We start from the raw sequence: 17313 nt of genomic DNA, 5'->3' as shown, positions 1-17313 counted from the left end.
TTTTTTGTTTGTTTCATTTTGCCAGTACTTGGGATGGAACCCTAGGGCCTTGTGGGTGACAGATAAGAGTTCTACCCTGAGCCGCACTCCAAGCCTTTCTTTTTTTTTTTTTTTCCTTAACGCCTCCGTTTGCGACAAAGTTCATCTTTTCCTTTTAATGGGCGAAGTCTGGGTGTACACGCATGAAGTTTGTGATCTGCAGACACACCGGGGTCCTCACTTTCCAAGTCTTATACACATAACCTTGATGTTGGGAGACGGTACCTGGCATAAAGCTCCACTCAGCTATCGACAGTGGTTGGTCCAGGAAAAAAAAAACCCAGCTAGTTGGAGGTCTTCCTGCCCCCTTCCTTGATCCTGGCCTGGGTTTACATCTTCCTGCTACCACAGCCAGAGGCTACAGCAAAGCAGGCCCCTGTGTGGAAGAACAGTGATACAGGTTGAATACTACCTGCTGGTTTTGTTAGCATGTTCTTAGCCCGGGTCTGTATGCAAGTAAATATTGAACAGAAATGGATGTACAACCTGCTCCACATTTTCTAACATGTTCATTGAGGAAGTAGCTGACATTTCTGATATTCTTTTCATGAAAATTAAAATTATTTCTTTATTAGGGGAAGGGTAGAGGGAACTGATGTGTGGGTCAGAGGACACACTGGGTGCAGGTTCTCTTCTCCTAGCATGTAGGTCCTTAGAGTTGAACTCAAGCTTGGTGGTATGTGCCTGTACTTGCTGGGCCATTTTGTTGGCCCAAATTTCTGCGTTTCAAGCTCAGGAGACTCAGTTCAAAGTGGAGACACTCCGCGACAGAAGACACCAATGGTAGGCTCCAGCCTTTCCTTGTTCTTCAGTCCGGACCCAACGGTACTTCCTGTAATCCACGGAGACTGAAAGGCCACCACTGGTTGCAAAGAATTTGAAATATTCCCGCATCTTTCTCTACCAGCTAGACTTCACGGTCAGAACCTAGCCAACTGGCTGCCCTGGCTGCGCAGTGGCCACTCGCTTGGGTCCATCACATCAGTGCTCGGGAGGCTGGGAAGAAACATATCCTTCGGTGCCCTTTGCTTCCCTTCCTCCTATGGTGACTTAGTCAATAGTCTCATGCTCATACACACTCTCGTTCCTCAGTTCAGCCCTGACAAAACAACTGGTGTGCTATGCAGGGAGCTGCAGAAGACAGGGGTTCTCAGCTACATGGGGCTTCCAGCTCACTGGGGTAGTGGAGCATTTAACAGAGCCGGCCAAGGTCAAGGTACCTGGTGGTAAAGGGACTGAGGTGTCTTGATGACTTTGAGAGCCAGCTAGTAGAGCAGCTTGGGAATAGACACCACATTTTGTGTGGCATGTGGCCACTTATAGAGCTCAGTGGACAGACAGATCTCTCTTCTTCAGACTTCAGGCTCCTTTTCTGTATAAGGAGAAAGAAAGCCGTCCATGTACTGAGCTAAAATTTTGCACAGAAATAAAAACAAGTGCTGACACTGAAGATTTCCCATCCAGCCAACAAAACTCCCCTGGTCTGCTAGACATGGGTAACATGAGTCCTGGAATTCTAGCCTTGGTTAACCCAAATCCACAAATCTGCTGGAGCGTCGAAGCTTAGCGAGAGCGCTGTTTTTCTATTCTGTTCTGTCCTGAGCCGACCCACCGAGTTTATTTCTCCCACAAGTTTAACCCTCTGTATGGTGATCAGTTTTTGGAAGATCCCTCAAAATAAACAAACTAGCCAACCAAACAACCAGATGGACAGAACGAAAAAAAGAAAAAAAGGGGCGGGGTGGGGCAAATTTCTGTTTGCTTGGTGTGTGTGTGTGTGTGTTTTAAATCTCTAACTGTACTGGAAGCTCTCCTGGTTGCTCTGTGTAGTTGCTGCATTTTGTGGGACCTAGATATTCTTCAGGTATAAACAGTGCTACTTCAGGGCTGAGGAGAAAGCTCAGATGGTTGGGGCAGTTGTTCTTGGGAAAGACCTGGGTTCAGCTCCCAGCACCCTCAAGGTGACTCCAACCATCTGTGACCCTATTTCCAAGGGAGCTGATGTCCTCTTCTGCAGACACCAGCATCCACATGGAGTACATGCAGGCAAAACATGAATGCACATAGAATAAAACAAAACCTGCCGCTGGTTTGTAAAGCCCCCAAGGCCTATGTGTAAAGTGGTTTATTTTAACAATTTGTGTTGTCGTCGGAAGACGGTGGAACTGTAAGAGGAAGATCTATGTCAGGTCACTCACTGCACATGTGTCCTTGAAGGGAATATTGAGCCCCCGGCCCCTTCTTCTGTCTCCTTCAATTCCCTGACAACAAAAACTGACGCTTCCCTCTGCTGTTTCCCTGCTATCATATGCTACAGGGCCAAGAGCAATTCACCAATGAACTAGGAAGTCAAACTTTCTAAACTGGGAGCCAAAATGAACCTTTCCTCTATTTAAACATCTTTATGTCAGGTATTTTGCTGCAGTGAGGAATCCTGACCAATGATTATTACAAAACAAAAATACATTAAAGGCTACTGGAATAGCCGACTGATATTTTTGTAGAAGGCATGAGACTTTGGGTTCAACCTCCCACCCAAGCACAGTGTTACAAATACCTCTTTGGTGTTAGCATCAACCCTTGTCTGCAGAAGTAAGGCCTCTAATTAAAAGATAATGTGACTTGGTAGGACCCTAAATTCAAGGCCAGTCTGGGCTTCAAAATAAGATATGTCACAATTTAGAAAACAAATAAAAACAAAAACAAAACAACAAAAAAAAAGCAAAAGCAAACAAAAATATATGAGAGAGAGAGGCTGGGAACATGGCATAGTTGGTAGAGTATTTTTCTGGAATTCATAAAGCCCTGAATTTGAACCCCAGTACCACATAAACCTGCAATTCCAGCACTTGAGAGATGGTGGCAGGAGGATCATTCTCAGCTGTTTTGAGCAAGTTTGAAGCCAGCCTGGGCTACATGAGACCTTGTCTCAAAAGCAGAAAGAGAAAGTTTGAAAGAACAGTGGCAATTTAAATGCATTTCTCCTAGCAAAGTCCAGACCTTCCAGAAGCTTCTTGGAAAACAAGGTTTTATTTTGCAAGTGTGTGTCTACATGCTCGGAGTGTTGACTCTGGCAACGTAGGAATATAGTAAGTGGCTCAGTAGGAGACTCAAGGAAACGAGGGTTTATTTTTAGCACTGATCTTTACTTAAAGTATAAAGAGAGGAGAAGGGAAAGAAATATGGTTGGCAAGGAAGGAAGGAACGTTGGGTGCCTGCTTGACCATAAAAGCACCAGAAAGAAGTCCAACAACAACCCTCTTGTTTCTCTTGAACCAGAATGATGCTGACCGAAGACAGGTATGAAGGGCCCGGGGACAGGCTTCTTAAGGACCAGCCCTGGTCCTTCCTTCCTGGTCCACCAGTTCCTGGTGACTAAAGAACATTGTCCTAGGGGCCTACAGTAGAGGTAGTGGGTCTTTTCAGAGATGGAAGGTGCTGGCTAGTCTTATGTTAAATTGGCACTAGCTAGAATTATCCGAAAGAGGAGAACCTTAATGAAGAAAAGTCCTCTGTAAAACCCAACTGTAAGCAGGGCGGTGGTGGCAGATGTCTTTAGTCCCAGCACTTGGGAGGCAGACCAGGCAGATTTCTGAGTTCAAGGCCAACCTGGTCTACAAAGTGAGTTCTAGGACAGCCAGGGCTACACAGAGAAACCTGTCTTGAAAAAAAAAACAACCCAAAAAACAAAACAAAACAACAACAACAAAAAAAAAACAACCCACAAAAACCAAACAAAAACAACAACAACAAAAAACAACCCAAAAACCTAGCTGTAAGGTATTTTCTTAATTAGTGATTGATGGAGGACGGCCTAGCCCACTGTGGGTGGTGCCATCCCTGGACTGGTGGTCCTGGGTTCTATAAGAAAGCAGGCTGAGCAATCTATGGGGAACAAGCCAGTAAGCAGCACACCCCCACGCCTTCTGCACCAGCTCCTGCCTCCAGGTCCCTGCCCTGTCTGAGTTCCTGTCCTGACTTCCTTCAACAATGAACACATGATGTGGAAGTGTAAGCCAAATAAACCCTTTTCCTCCCTAACTTCCTTTTTGGTCATAGCATTTAGTTGCAAAAACAGAAACCCTAACTAAGACATCAAGCCTTGGGTTGGGCCTGCTGGTTGTGTGTCCCTGGACTTGACGAGATCATAAATTCCAAGCTGTCTGCCCTGTATGTCTTGCCATTGTATGGGCTGACATCCAAAGGGGTTCCTGCCAACTGTTTCTATGCTATGTCAAGACGGGCAAAGAATGCAGAGACACCTCAGTTTGGGACCAGCTAGAAAGCTGTGTCGGCTATGAGAAAAGAGGGGGACTGACCAAAAGAGCTGGAAAACCAGGAATGCTCCAAGAAACCAGATGAGGAAAATGGGTGTCTGGCTCAAGAGTGGATGGGGGGACCAAGGGCAACACACAGAAATACTCACAGCTACTTGCTCACCATTGACCTACACTATATTGTCAAATATGGTCAAATGTTTCATCATGGCTCATTGATAAAGCTTGTACCTCAGAGCAGTGTTCTAGAAATCAGCCCCCTGGGAAGGTATGGGGGACTTTTGGGATAGCATTGGAAATGTAATTGAGGAAAATATGTAATTAAAAATTAAAAAATAAATAAAATAAAATAAACTGTAAAAAGTTAAAAAAAAAAGAAAAGAAAAGAAAAAGAAAAAGAAAAAGAAAAAGAAAAAGAAAAAGAAAAAGAAATCAGCCCCCTGACTTGAGGGCAATGGGGAATATCTGGAGGAAAACCAAGACAATTGTAAAAACAATGGAGAGTCATAACTCAGAATAAGCAGGAGCCCTGGATCTGAGACCCAATATTGCTACTGCATGACTCTTTACCATCAATAGATTCCAGCGGCTGTTTCCTTTTCTATAAACTGAGGACTGACCGTGTCATTTACTACAGTCTTCAAAGAAGAGACTCTGGAGTTTGTCAGGGGGCCTAGTCTGATTGCTTTAAGACAGTGAAGCCTAGGAGGCAGGAGATGGCTCAATAGCTAAGAGCTCAGTAGCTAAGCTCATTCTTCCAAAGGGCCTGGCCGCTCGCAACTGTCCGTGTAACTCCAGCTCTGGGAACTCAATGCCCTTACACAGACATACATGCAGACAAAACACAGTATGTAAAATGAAAATAAATAATCATTTGAGAGAGAGAGAGAGAGAGAGAGAGTCAAACCTGCTATCACCCTTCTGCTGCCCTTCTTGCACCAACCCAGACCCCACTACCCAATGATTACCAAGGCCTCAGCTATTCAAAAGTATCTTCTCTTTCCCCAAAGGATGAAACTGTCAGACCTAATTCCCAGGGAGCCCCAGACCTCTCAGGTCTAAAATTCTTGGGTTTCTTGCTTTTGTTAGAGTCCAGGGTTGCAAGCCATTGAGGTGGCGATTGACTGGAGACCCACGTCACAGTCTGGAAGTCAAACTGGTCCCACTGGATGGGTATCTGTGTGTCACACAGCCCTGCAGGGACCCAGGCCTCCACCATCCTTGTGTTATCCTGGTCTGTATGAAGAGGTCCGGAATTACCACGTAAAGTCTCAAGCTTGTAGGCAGATGGCTTCAGAGAAGATTCCTGCAAGAGCAATTTCTTCTTAAGCAAATGGTGTGGAAATGGCACCCATCACATGAGCTCATGGTGCCCAGGAGACAACATGGCTATACAGCCACATGCAAGTATGACGTGGGCTGGAAGTGAGGTCTCCTGCCGGGCACTGAGCAGTGATATGCTGGCTAAAGTCCATTACTGCAGAAGAACCAGGCATTGATCTGGGAAGACAGCCCCCAGTCCGCCACACTAAGGAACTAGATGACTACACCAGCTTGCCCAGGGAAATCGTGGGCCTTTGAGCAGGCATCAACAATGGGAACAGCAAAGAAAAGAAAAGAAAAGAAGAGAAGAGAAGAGAAGAGAAGAGAAGAGAAGAGAAGAGAAGAGAAGAGAAGAGAAAAGAAAAGAAGAGAAAAGGCCTAAAATTGTCAGGAGCTGTACGGTATGTCTATCAGAAAGGAGGTAAGCCATTGGCAAACATCAGCCTGCCTTTGCTCCCTAGCTACGGCCCTGGCTGTTTTAAAAGTCAGTCACGCGGTGAGCTATCCCAGTGGTAGGCACATGTAGGGGGAAAACTGTATTTACATGAGTTTTACATGGGATTCTGTTTATAACAAAAGAAAACAAAAGAAACGTTCTGGCTGAGACAGAGAGGGCCCAGAGCCCTGGCCACCTACTCACCCTCCCTTCTCTCGTTGCCATGGAATCCCAGAGGCTGACACTGAGGCTTGATGGGAAGTGAAACTCCTCTCTTCCCCCTCAAAAAAACAGGCTCCAAGGAACCTGACTACTGATCTACAGGATGGAGGCTCTAGTGGCTATCAACAACAATGCCACCAAAACTTAACCCGGGCAACAATGAACTTTGCTTCAGACAATACAACCAGCTTACAGGATGCATGCTCCCAGTGTCAATAGGCCATTACTTATTTAAGTAATAGAACAGCCAGCTGACAGTAGTGGCTGAATCCTGGTATCCCAGCACTCAGGAGGCAAAAGAATTACCTCTGTTTGAGATCAACATGGGGTGCTTAAAGTGTGTTCTGGGCCAGCCTGGTATATGGGCTGCCTCCAAGTCACAACAGATAACACATACCTCAATTGTAACATGGTCAGAAAAAATATCATCTGCGTGACATAGTTTTGTAGAATGTACTGTCACACAAAGCCCTGGAAGGATGAGGACCCTCCTGGCCCAGAGAGCTTTGGGACCTCATTGCACTGGGCTGAGTGAGCCAAAGGCAGCTCTCGGCAAGGTGCTGTTATGATTGTGCCCAGTGGTTTCCCCTCCTCTTGGTAAAATACGGAGGGAAAATGAGGTGCAGGAAAAGACCGAAAACTGGCTCAATTTGGGGCGGTATTAGATGAAGCCTGTGGAATGTGAAGAGCCGCAGAGCCCAGGAGCCCAGTGCTATTGCGGATGAACACGGTGTTCAGCTCGGGTTTCGGAGAATGAGATAGGGAATGAGGAGGTGAGCTAATTTACTCCTGGCAAAGGCAGATAGAAGGCTTCTGTGGTAAAGTGAAAACCATACAAGACAGGAAAATACCAAGGCCATAGTTTTTCACCTTTAAAATCGGGTGAAGTCTCCTGACTCTCAATCCATCTCTCAAAGAAATAATTTTCCCACTGGACCCTGGGTTAATGTGATGCTAATTCTTCAACAGGTGCCCTCTTCCAACAGCAATGGGCAAATACATGGGCACAGTGGCCTATGCTGGTAATGCCAGCACTTGGGAGGCCAAGGGAAGAAGATCAAGAGTTCTAGTTTATCCTTAGCTACAAGCCAGTCTGGGCTACAATGGAGTCCTGTTTCAAAAACAAAAAAAGCAAAAGAAAGAGAGAGAAAGAGGAAGGAAGAAAGAGAGAGAGAGAAGGAAGGAAAGAAGAAAGAAAGAGAAAGGAAGGAAGGAAGGAAGGAAGGAAGGAAGGAAGGAAGGAAGGAAGGAAGAAAAAAAGAAAGAAAAGAAAGAAAGAAAGAAAGAAAGAAAGAAAGAAAGAAAGAAAGAAAGAAAGAAGAAAAGAAAAAATGGACAAGAAGGCAAATAATTGAAATGATACCTGAGCCAATGATTCCTCTGAGAAGATACAAACCAACTATTTCACACTTGGAAAATTCAGAGCTCTGACAATGCCACTTGTGGATCTAAAAACTCTAAGATTTTTCTTTATGCAGCTAGGGAGAGCACAAACTGGGATAGCCATTTCAGAAAGCAATTAATTTTGTTGTAAAACAGAAGGTTTAGGAAGTTAAGGCTTAGCTATTTCATTCCTGGAGACAGATGTATGGATAAATATTGCATTTATGTGTGGGCCTGTGCATGCCGTGCGTGAGCGAGCAGGTCAGAGGACGACTTGTAGGAGTCTTTGCTCTGCTTTGACCATGTAGGGTTCAGGGATTGGACTCATGTTGTCAGGCACCTTTACCTGAGCCATCTCACCAGTGGTGGTTATAGATTTTTTTAAAAAGATTTATTTATTTATTTTATGTATATAAGCACACTGTAGCTGTACAGATGGTTGTGAGCCACCATGTGGTTGCTGGGATTTGAACTCAGGAACCTTTGGAAGAGCAGTTGGTACTCTTAACCACTGAGCTGTCTCCCCAGCCCCGTGGTTATAGATTTTAAGTGATTAAAAAAACAAAAACAAAACTCATGTTATCTAAGTGAGTTGTAAAATCAATCAATAATTAACTTTTTTTGAAAGTTATTTTTTTTTTGATGTAGACCTTGACCTTGGATCCTGGGCTCAAGTATTTCTTCTGCAACAGGCTTACAAGTAACTAGAGCTCCAGGGGACAGCCCCATGCCTGCATCACAGACAAGTGTGTGCTTGGTTTTATTTTGTTTTTGTTTTTTTGGTTTTTTTGTTTTTTTTGAAGACAGGGTTTCTCGGTGTAGCCCTGGCTGTCCTGGAACTCACTCTGTAGACCAGGCTGGCCTCGAACTCAGAAATCTGCCTGCCTCTGCCTCCCCAGTGCTGGGATTAAAGGTGTATGCCACCACGCCCGGCTCACGTGCTTGTTTTTTGAAATAGGTACTTACTACCAGCCCTGGCCGGCTTGGAACCTGCTTTGTAGACTATGTTGGCCTTGAACTTGGAGCAATCACCCTTGCCTTAGCTTCCCCAATGGAAGGATTGCAGGCATGACCATTTTTGCCTGTGGCATGGCCAATGTTTTTCACAGAAAACTCAATAAAGTAGTAAAACTCAGGGGAATGTGATAAGGGTAATTTCTGTTTCACAAACTATCAATTTCCAAGATGTACACACTCTGTGTATACAGATTGTGATGTACGTTTCTATCACGACCATAAAATACATTATGTGTATATAAGTATATATTATAATTTTTAAGAATTTGAAAAATGATGTCCTTGAGTTTGTACTTACTCTATGTACCTGGGAGCCTGTAGAATCTTTCATATTTATAAGAGCAAAAGACATTTAGGGGTGGTACAGCTGTGTAACCCCAGAAGACAAAGAAAGATCATTGTGAGCGTGAGGACAGCCTGGGCTACGTAGTGACTTCTGGGCTAGCCTGTCCTACAGAGTTAGATCCTGTCTCAAACAACAAATAACACAAAACAAAATTCGATTAGAAGAAAAGATAGATTGCATGAATCTTGATTTTTATTGCCAGTAAGATGGGTAAAGAAATTACATGACATTAACGTATAGACTGTTGTACAAGAGGAACAAACTGTAATGACATCAATATAAGATGGGAGAGTCTCAGTAACCTAAAAGTAAGGGAATTGAGTTGGTACAGAGGTTCCCTACACACACACACACACACACACACACACGGTAAAACTTTACTTTTAAAGCCCAGAAGTCACAAGTTTGGCATAGAGAAGGGGAAGAGAGGTACTCATCCTGTAATCCCTCTTCTTAGATTGTAAGGAACCCATCATGAGTGTTTGACTAGTGTAGTTTGTCCTTCATAGAAGTGGCCCACATGTGTACATACATGCAACACTTTAATGCACATAATAGTATAGAAAACTAAAATCAGTGTAGCTATAGAAATGCCTGATGTACTAGCTCAAAAGCATATGTTGCTGTGGGTGGTGCTACATGCCTGCGATCCCAGCAGAGGGAGAAGATGAGAGCTTCATGCCTCCCAGGGCTATAAAGCAAATTCAAGGCCAACCTAGACTTGAAACTAACTTAATATGGTGGCACATACCTTTAATTCCATCACTTGGGAGGCAGAGGCAGGTAGATAGATGCCTGTGAGTTCAAGACCACCCTGGTTTATATAGCCCGAGACTGCAAGGACAGCCAAGGCTACACAGTGAGATTGTCATAAGAAAAAAACAAAAAAGAAACTAAAGACTCCAAGTGTGATGGTTTATGCCTGTAACTCTCTGTGGTGGTTTGAATATGCTTGACTCATTCAAGGCACTATTAGGAGGTATGGCCTTCTTGGAGTAGGTGTGGACTTGTTGGAGGCAGTGTGTCCTTGTGAGCATGGTCTTAAAGACCCTCTCTCTCTCTCTCTTGGTTTTTCGAGACAGGGTTTCTCTGTGTAGCCCTGGCTGTTCTGGAACTCACTTTGTAGACCAGGCTGGCCTTGAACTCAGAAATCTGCCTGCCTCTACCTCCCAAGTGCTGGGATTAAAGGCGTGCACTACCACTGCCCAGAGGGCTTTAAGACTCTTATCCTAGCTCCCTGGAAGCCAGTCTTCTCCTGTTTGCCTTTGAACAAGATGTAGAACTCTCAGCTCCTCCTGCACCATACCTGCCTGGACTCTGCTAAGCTCCTTCCTTGATGATAATGGACTAGCCCCAACTAAACGTTGTCCTATAAGAGTTGTCTTGGTCATGGTGTCTGTATGGACATGGTACACACACACACACACACACACACACACACACACACTCTTTAACAATAATAATTTACAAAGTCTTCATGAATTACCTATTACTGATAATAAAGTGAAACTGGACACTCAGTTTAGGAACAGCATCTGCTCTAAGATATTAGGTATGGCTTCCCTAAGGAATGCTTTACTGTCTTCAAAACCTTCCCTGGTCCCAAGGATACAATGGAAAAAAAAGTATCAACCATGACTGTTGGTTTACATAGACGGAGCCAACTTTTGTATCATTGTATTATAAGCTGTATATTCTACCACCAGACTTACATGCTGAAGGCCTAACCCTAGTATCAGAACTCCTTATTTTGAAGTAAGGTGATTGTAGATGTACTCTTTAAGGTGGAAGGAGGTCACACCGGATTAGGGTGGGACCCCAATCCAGCAGAAACAGTGTCCTCCTAAGAGGGGGAGATTCAGACATGTACACAGATATGCACAAGGAGAGTGAGTTCCACGTGGAGAAGACCAACACCAGGCTGCAGCCGCCAGGGAAACCTATGGTTAAACAGAAGACCCCGCCCCTCAAAACCTCCAAAGCAACATAACGGGCCTGGTCTGGTCTGGTGCTTGCTTGGACTCTTCAGGAACCAACTCTCCTGACAATGATCTTGGACTTGTAGGCTCCAGAGTGTGAGACAAAGGGCCTCCCTCCCCTGTTCTAAAGGGCCTCCCCTGTGAGGAAGCTGTCCCGGTCCTCACAGACCCCGGCCTTCCTGTTATGTAAGGTTTAGGAAAATGTTTCATCTTTCATTTAACTATTATAATTACCATCTCTGGGTTTTTAGTCAACATCCTGAACTAAGAGGACTGGGAATCAGCATCCAGTTGTGCTCAAACTGTGGCTTGTGGGTTGCATGCACCCTAAGTTAGTTTTGAATATGGCCCAACACAAAAAACCATAAGCTTATTTAAAACAGTATGAGGATTTTGTGTGTACGCATCCGTTGTACCTTTTGATTTTTGAGACAGGGTTTCTCTGTGTAGCCCTGGCTGTCTTGGAACTTGCCTTGTAGACCAGGCTGGCCCCAAAGTCAGAGATCTGCCTTTCCTCCTACTAGATGTTTTCTTTCATTTTATTTAATTTTGAAGAGATACTGTCTTACTATGTTGCCCAGACTATCTTCAAAGTCCTGTGTTCAAGTGATTGCCCTGCCTCATCCTGTACGAAACTGGGGCTGCTGGGTATGTTCTTACGCTAGGCTCAAAAGTGAACTGTTTGGCTTAAAGTAGCTGCCCCACTCCCCACCCCCTCACCCCAACCTTTTAGATGAACTCTTGTTATATGACCCAGTTTGGCCCAAAACTTGCTATTGTTAGCCCAAATTTCAGAGCACGTGCCACCACACCTGACTCTGCTTTTGGTCTCTGTTTTTGCTTTTTGGGTTTGGTGCTAGGGGTTGAACAAGGGCTTCTTGCCAAGCAAATGCTGATCTCTGAGTACGAATCTCTATTACCCCCAGCTCTCCTCTCCCGCTTTAGTTGACTGTTTGGACTCAATGAATTACTTCCCTCTCTCCAGGCTATGTTTTCATGTGTAATACCCATGATGCTAATATCTGCCCTGCTTACCACTCACAGTGGCAAACGAGCGCGGTGAAATGACACACGACAAAGTGTTTTATAATTGTAAAGCACTGTAACTGTAAGGTATTTATTATGTTTTCTCTCTAACTCCAGCTCCGGAGGGATCTGATGCCCTCTTCCTGGCCTCCATGGGCACCTGAATCTACATGGCAGACACGCAGACAGACTCACACATCAATAAAAATGTTTTTAAAATAATAAAAAAAACCCAGAATATTGAAAGCCAGATCCCCAAATACTGCCCACATAGCAGGTCTGTAAAACAAAGCTGCATGTCCCAGCTCCTGTAGTAATTGTCCATCACTGTAGTAACAGAGACCACATACAAGCAGACAATGTTGAGGTCTTAGAGAAGAAGGCGCCAGGAAAGATGAGAATGTACTGGGGGTGTGAAGTGTGATTTGAGGCAGTTCTTTCCATGTGGGAGCTTGCTTTGGACTGAATAAGGATCGTAGTACATTAGTTTGGCCTAAGGAGAGAGTTTTGAGGTAGAGTTTAAAAGAGTCCAAGGGCACTTTCTGTGGAAAGAGCTGGACATTTTGTCAATGAATAAAAAAGTTATCTATCTGCTTTGCAAAGAGTCTCCTGACAAGGGAAAGCTACTCTGATAGACAGAACGTACCGATACAGTCAGGCTCCTGTACACTTCTGTACCGATACAGTCAGGCTCCTGTACACAGTGTGGGATTTTGGTCCTTGTCACCAAACACTACGGGACCAAAGAGAGATGACTTCTGCTCTCAAGTATAGAATGCTGGTATGGGGCCTGGGTTCATGGGTAGTTCCTCCCTGTTAGAACCTGGATCTAGAATGCTCCCAAAGGCCCATGTTGTCACTTGCTCCCTTGGCTTTTGTTCTGTCCGAGGCACTGACTGAATGACATCTCTATCAGTAACACTTCAAAGAAGGATTTCTTTACATTAAAAATGGGGGTGGGAGTGGGGTGGCGGTGGGGTGGTCCTGAAGAGATGGTTCGGTGGTTAAAAGCACTTGTTGCTCTTTCAATTCTGAGTTCCTATATGATGATTTACAACCACTTGTGATGATTCCAGTTCCTGGAGGTCCAATGACCTCTTCTGACCAACGTGAGCACTATGCACATACATGGTTCATAGACACACATATGGGCAAAACACTCACATGTAAAACACAATAAATGTAATTTAAAAATTCAAGACAAAGAATGATCATAGGACCACTGATTTAGAACTCAGATAAAAGACTACTCGAGACTGGCAACCAAGGCCTAAGTGGCTCAGACCCAGTGATTCTAAAACCCCTGATTCTAGATTTCTTATGTTCCAAAGGACTAAGATCTTGCTTTCAGAAGTTATTTTAAAAACATTGATGGAAAGCATGGTGCATGCCTTTAAACCCAGCACCCAAGAAGCTGAGGCAGGAGGATTGCTGCTATGTGGTAAGTTGAGGCCAGCTGGGCCAACCCTTAACCAGATATAAGTGAATGAATGGTTTGTCAGTGAAGTCGTTCCATGATCCAGAACAATGCCTCTTTCAAGCTTGAGTTAGGAATGTTGGACTAAACATTATAATTAAGTCAAACATTTCTCCTCCTTTCTTGTGCACACATAGACATAACAAAGTGCTGACTTATAGTGGCCCTGCCATTATCACTAATGGCATTGGTCACTAATATGAATGGGTTTGTAGATAGATACAGAGCAAGGTCCAATAGTATGACTGTAATTTTCTGAGAGAGTTCACAGACACCTGATATGTTGGAAACTGAGATGAGGAGAAGGCAGCTAGCAGTTGTAGCCGGCCATTGCCACTTAGCTAGTGGGTTCTTCTTTTTCCACATACTTGATCCCCCTGGCTTCACCCCCTAAAACTACATAGGAGAGAAACAAGGATAGAGGAGAGAGAGAGAGAAGTTAGGAAAATCCTTGAATCCATTTTCTTTCCTTTTGTTTCTTTCTTTGAATACAACTACTACCAAACCACAACTAACCTCCTGTATGACCAACAACCGCCCCGAGAATTTAGGTATCCTCTGAAAAATTCCCAGAATTCTAAACACCACACACTCACAGAAATTATCAGCAGCTGGCAAAACCATGCTTCTGCTAGAGCATCAGGCAAATCACAGTCAGCTGCTGTGGACAGCCCGAAGCGGCCCCACATCCCCACGCCTGGGACTAAAATAAAAACACATTCTTATAACGTTTCTGTGTTTTTGAAGAAACCACAATGGGAGAATTCTCAAAGATGTCACTACAAGCAGTCTCTTGGATTGCTTAAGGGCATTTGCGAGCCTTGAGGTTACAAGTGCAAAGATACTTGTATGCCCAAACCTTTTATATCTACACAAAATCCCTGTTGATTTGTGAGAGCTAAAGATGTAACTTACTGGCTAAGACAGAGCAAAGCAAAATATTCTAGGGGCATAATAGCACTTCCCTTTGGTTCCTAGTACTCTGGGGACTCTGGGGAGGGGACCTACATTGGTTCTAGGTTTGTACTTTTGGAGGAAAAAACATGTGCGACGTGGGGTTTCTAAACTATCTCCTACTAGATGTCATTAAAAATATATAAGGTGGGTCTTGGCTAGGGTTAGTATTGCTATTAATGAAACCCCATGACCAAAACTTGGGGAGGAAAGGGTTTATTTGGCTTATACTTCCATGTCACTGTTCATCCTCAAAGAAGTCAGCAGCAGGCAGGGCAGGAACCTGGAGGCAGGAGCTGATACACAGGCTGGGTGTGTGTGTGTGTGTGTGTGTGTGGCAGGAACCTGGAGGCAGGAGCTGATACACAGGCTGGGTGTGTGTGTGTGTGTGTGTGTGTGTGTGTCTGTGTGTGTGCTGCTTACTTACCTCTCATGGCTTGCTCAGCCTGTTTTCTTATAGAACCCAGAGCCACCAGCCCAGGAATGGCACCACCCACAATGGGCTTGGGTCCGCCCTCATTGATCTCTAATTAAGGTAATACCCTACAGGTTTGCCTACTGCCCAATCTGATGGAGGCGTTTTTTCTCCTTTGAGGCTCTCTCCTCTCTGATGACTCTAGCCTGGGTCAAATTGACATAAAACAGGGCAGTATGCTAGGGTAACCACTGTTAAGCATATGACACTTCATTGGCTTTAAGTATGGTCACATTGCTGTGCTACAGTTACCACCAGCCAACTCCAGCGAGTGCTTGAATATGGCTGGTTTGGGGTTTGCTGTGCTGATGGACAGGAGAGTAGGCCGACATGCATGGGAAGCCGTGCCTCTGTTCTACCTCTAGCACTTTCAATCGTTTTGCACAGACTGTACCTTGGTACCCAGTAACCCATAACTCCCACTCTCTTCAGCTCCAGCCCCTGGCAGGCACTCTTTATGTCTATGAATTTGACTCTTCAGACATCTTACCCAGGTGGAAGCATGCTGTAGTTGTCTTTTTGTGTCTGGCTTATCTCACTGAGAAAAATACCAAGGTCCATCTGTGTTGTACTGCAAGTGTTGCAGTAGCTTCTCCTCTTCTCCTTGGGTCTCTCGTACCCAAGGCTAGCCTCAAACTCTCTCTGCAGCAGAACATGACCTTCAAGTTAACTGATCTTCCTGCCTACACCTTCCGAGTGCTAAGATTCTAGGTATGTGCCACCACACCTGGTTTGATGTGATGCTCGGGACAAAATCCAGTTTTGTGTGGTATGCTCTACCCCTGAGCTACATCCCCAGCTATTTCCTTGTTTTTTAGAGCTGGCTAATAATATCATGTGTGTGTCTCACATTGTTTTAAAACTTATTTTATGTGTATGTGAATGGACCTGAGTGTATATATGTGCACTCTATACATGCAGCAGTCAAGTTATGTCAGAAGAAAACCTTGGATGACCTGGAATGTTGGATCCCCAGTTATAGGTGGTTGTGAGACACCATGTGGATGTTGAGACCCAAACTCTGCAAGAGTATCAAATTCTCTAAACAACTGGGCCGTTTCTCCAGTCCCTGTACATCACATTTAATTTAATAATAATAATAATAAATCAGTCAATGGACTCTTTGGCCATATCATTCTTCAAATCTTTCCCTTTTTTGATGTCTCTTATCTCTGGATCACTAGAGACAATAAGACTTGGTTGAGGGGAGGTAGAAGGCTGGAGGTGAGAAGAGCAGGCCGGCCAGCCGGCAGGCAGGCAGGCAGGTGGGGCAGAATGGGCCTGATTGACTGCTGAGGTCCTAACTCTACTGAAAGGCCAGGTAGGCAGCAGTGAGGAAGCCCTATCCGCAGCTGTTCATCAGTTGCCAGTGTCACCTGACTGTGACACTAGGTTTTAGAACTCTTGGTTTAAAGAGATTCTGGTGCTGAGTCCTGTGGGAAGGAGACTCTAGATGACACTGACATTTCTACATACGTTTTCACTGAAGCCAGGGCGAGCATTTTGACCTGCCCCAGTGACCCAGTTACGATGTCATTTCCAGCCTCACTTCCTCTGAATGGCAATGTCCGACGCCAGAGCTCTCAACATGGCTGAGTTTTTGCTACATGTTCTTCATGCTCTTAGAAATTACTCAACGTCTTTAATCCCAGCACTCGGGAGGCAGAGGCAGGCGGATTTCTGAGTTCGAGGCCAGCCTGGTCTACAAAAGTGAGTTCCAGGACAGCCAGGGCTATACAGAGAAACCCTGTCTCAAAAAACCAAAAAAAGAAAGAGAAATGAAAACATTCTTCTCCCGGACAAATTCGGCATAAAACATTCCAGAAGTAAGAATATTGATAATCTCAGTGTACTACCCACCTCAACACAAACATCTTTACTTGAGCTTAGTTCAAGTTACAAGATGGATTTTCATCTTAACCTATGGGGAGGTTGACACAGATACCATGTGCAGATGGAAACTCAGAAGTGCTATATGACATATTCAAGGCTACATGTCTAAGAAGTGGTCACATGGAATTGAAAGCCAGGTCCTTGGAACTTAATGTTTATGTTTTTAAAATTAATTTTAAAAAATTTACTTATTAGGGGGAGGGTACATGTGTGGAGGTTGGAGGACAACTGGTAGGGTTAGTTTCCTACCGTATGGGTCTTGGGAATTGATCTCAGATTATCAGGCTTGGTGGCAGGTGCCTACTGGCTGAGCCATCTCATCATCCCTATAGCCTTCCTTTGGGTCACCCGTTTGAACTCCTGGAAGTAGAGGCTGCACTGTGGATTGTGAGTGACATTAGTAACTTGAAAGCTTCGACAACTGGCGTTGCTACCAGTCTGTCTCTTTTCTTTTTTTTTTTTTTTT

The sequence above is a fragment of the Mus caroli genome, chromosome 1 (assembly GCF_900094665.2).
Source record: "Mus caroli chromosome 1, CAROLI_EIJ_v1.1, whole genome shotgun sequence".
NCBI classification, from domain to species: Eukaryota; Metazoa; Chordata; class Mammalia; order Rodentia; family Muridae; genus Mus; species Mus caroli.
This window is presented reverse-complemented; position numbering follows the sequence as displayed.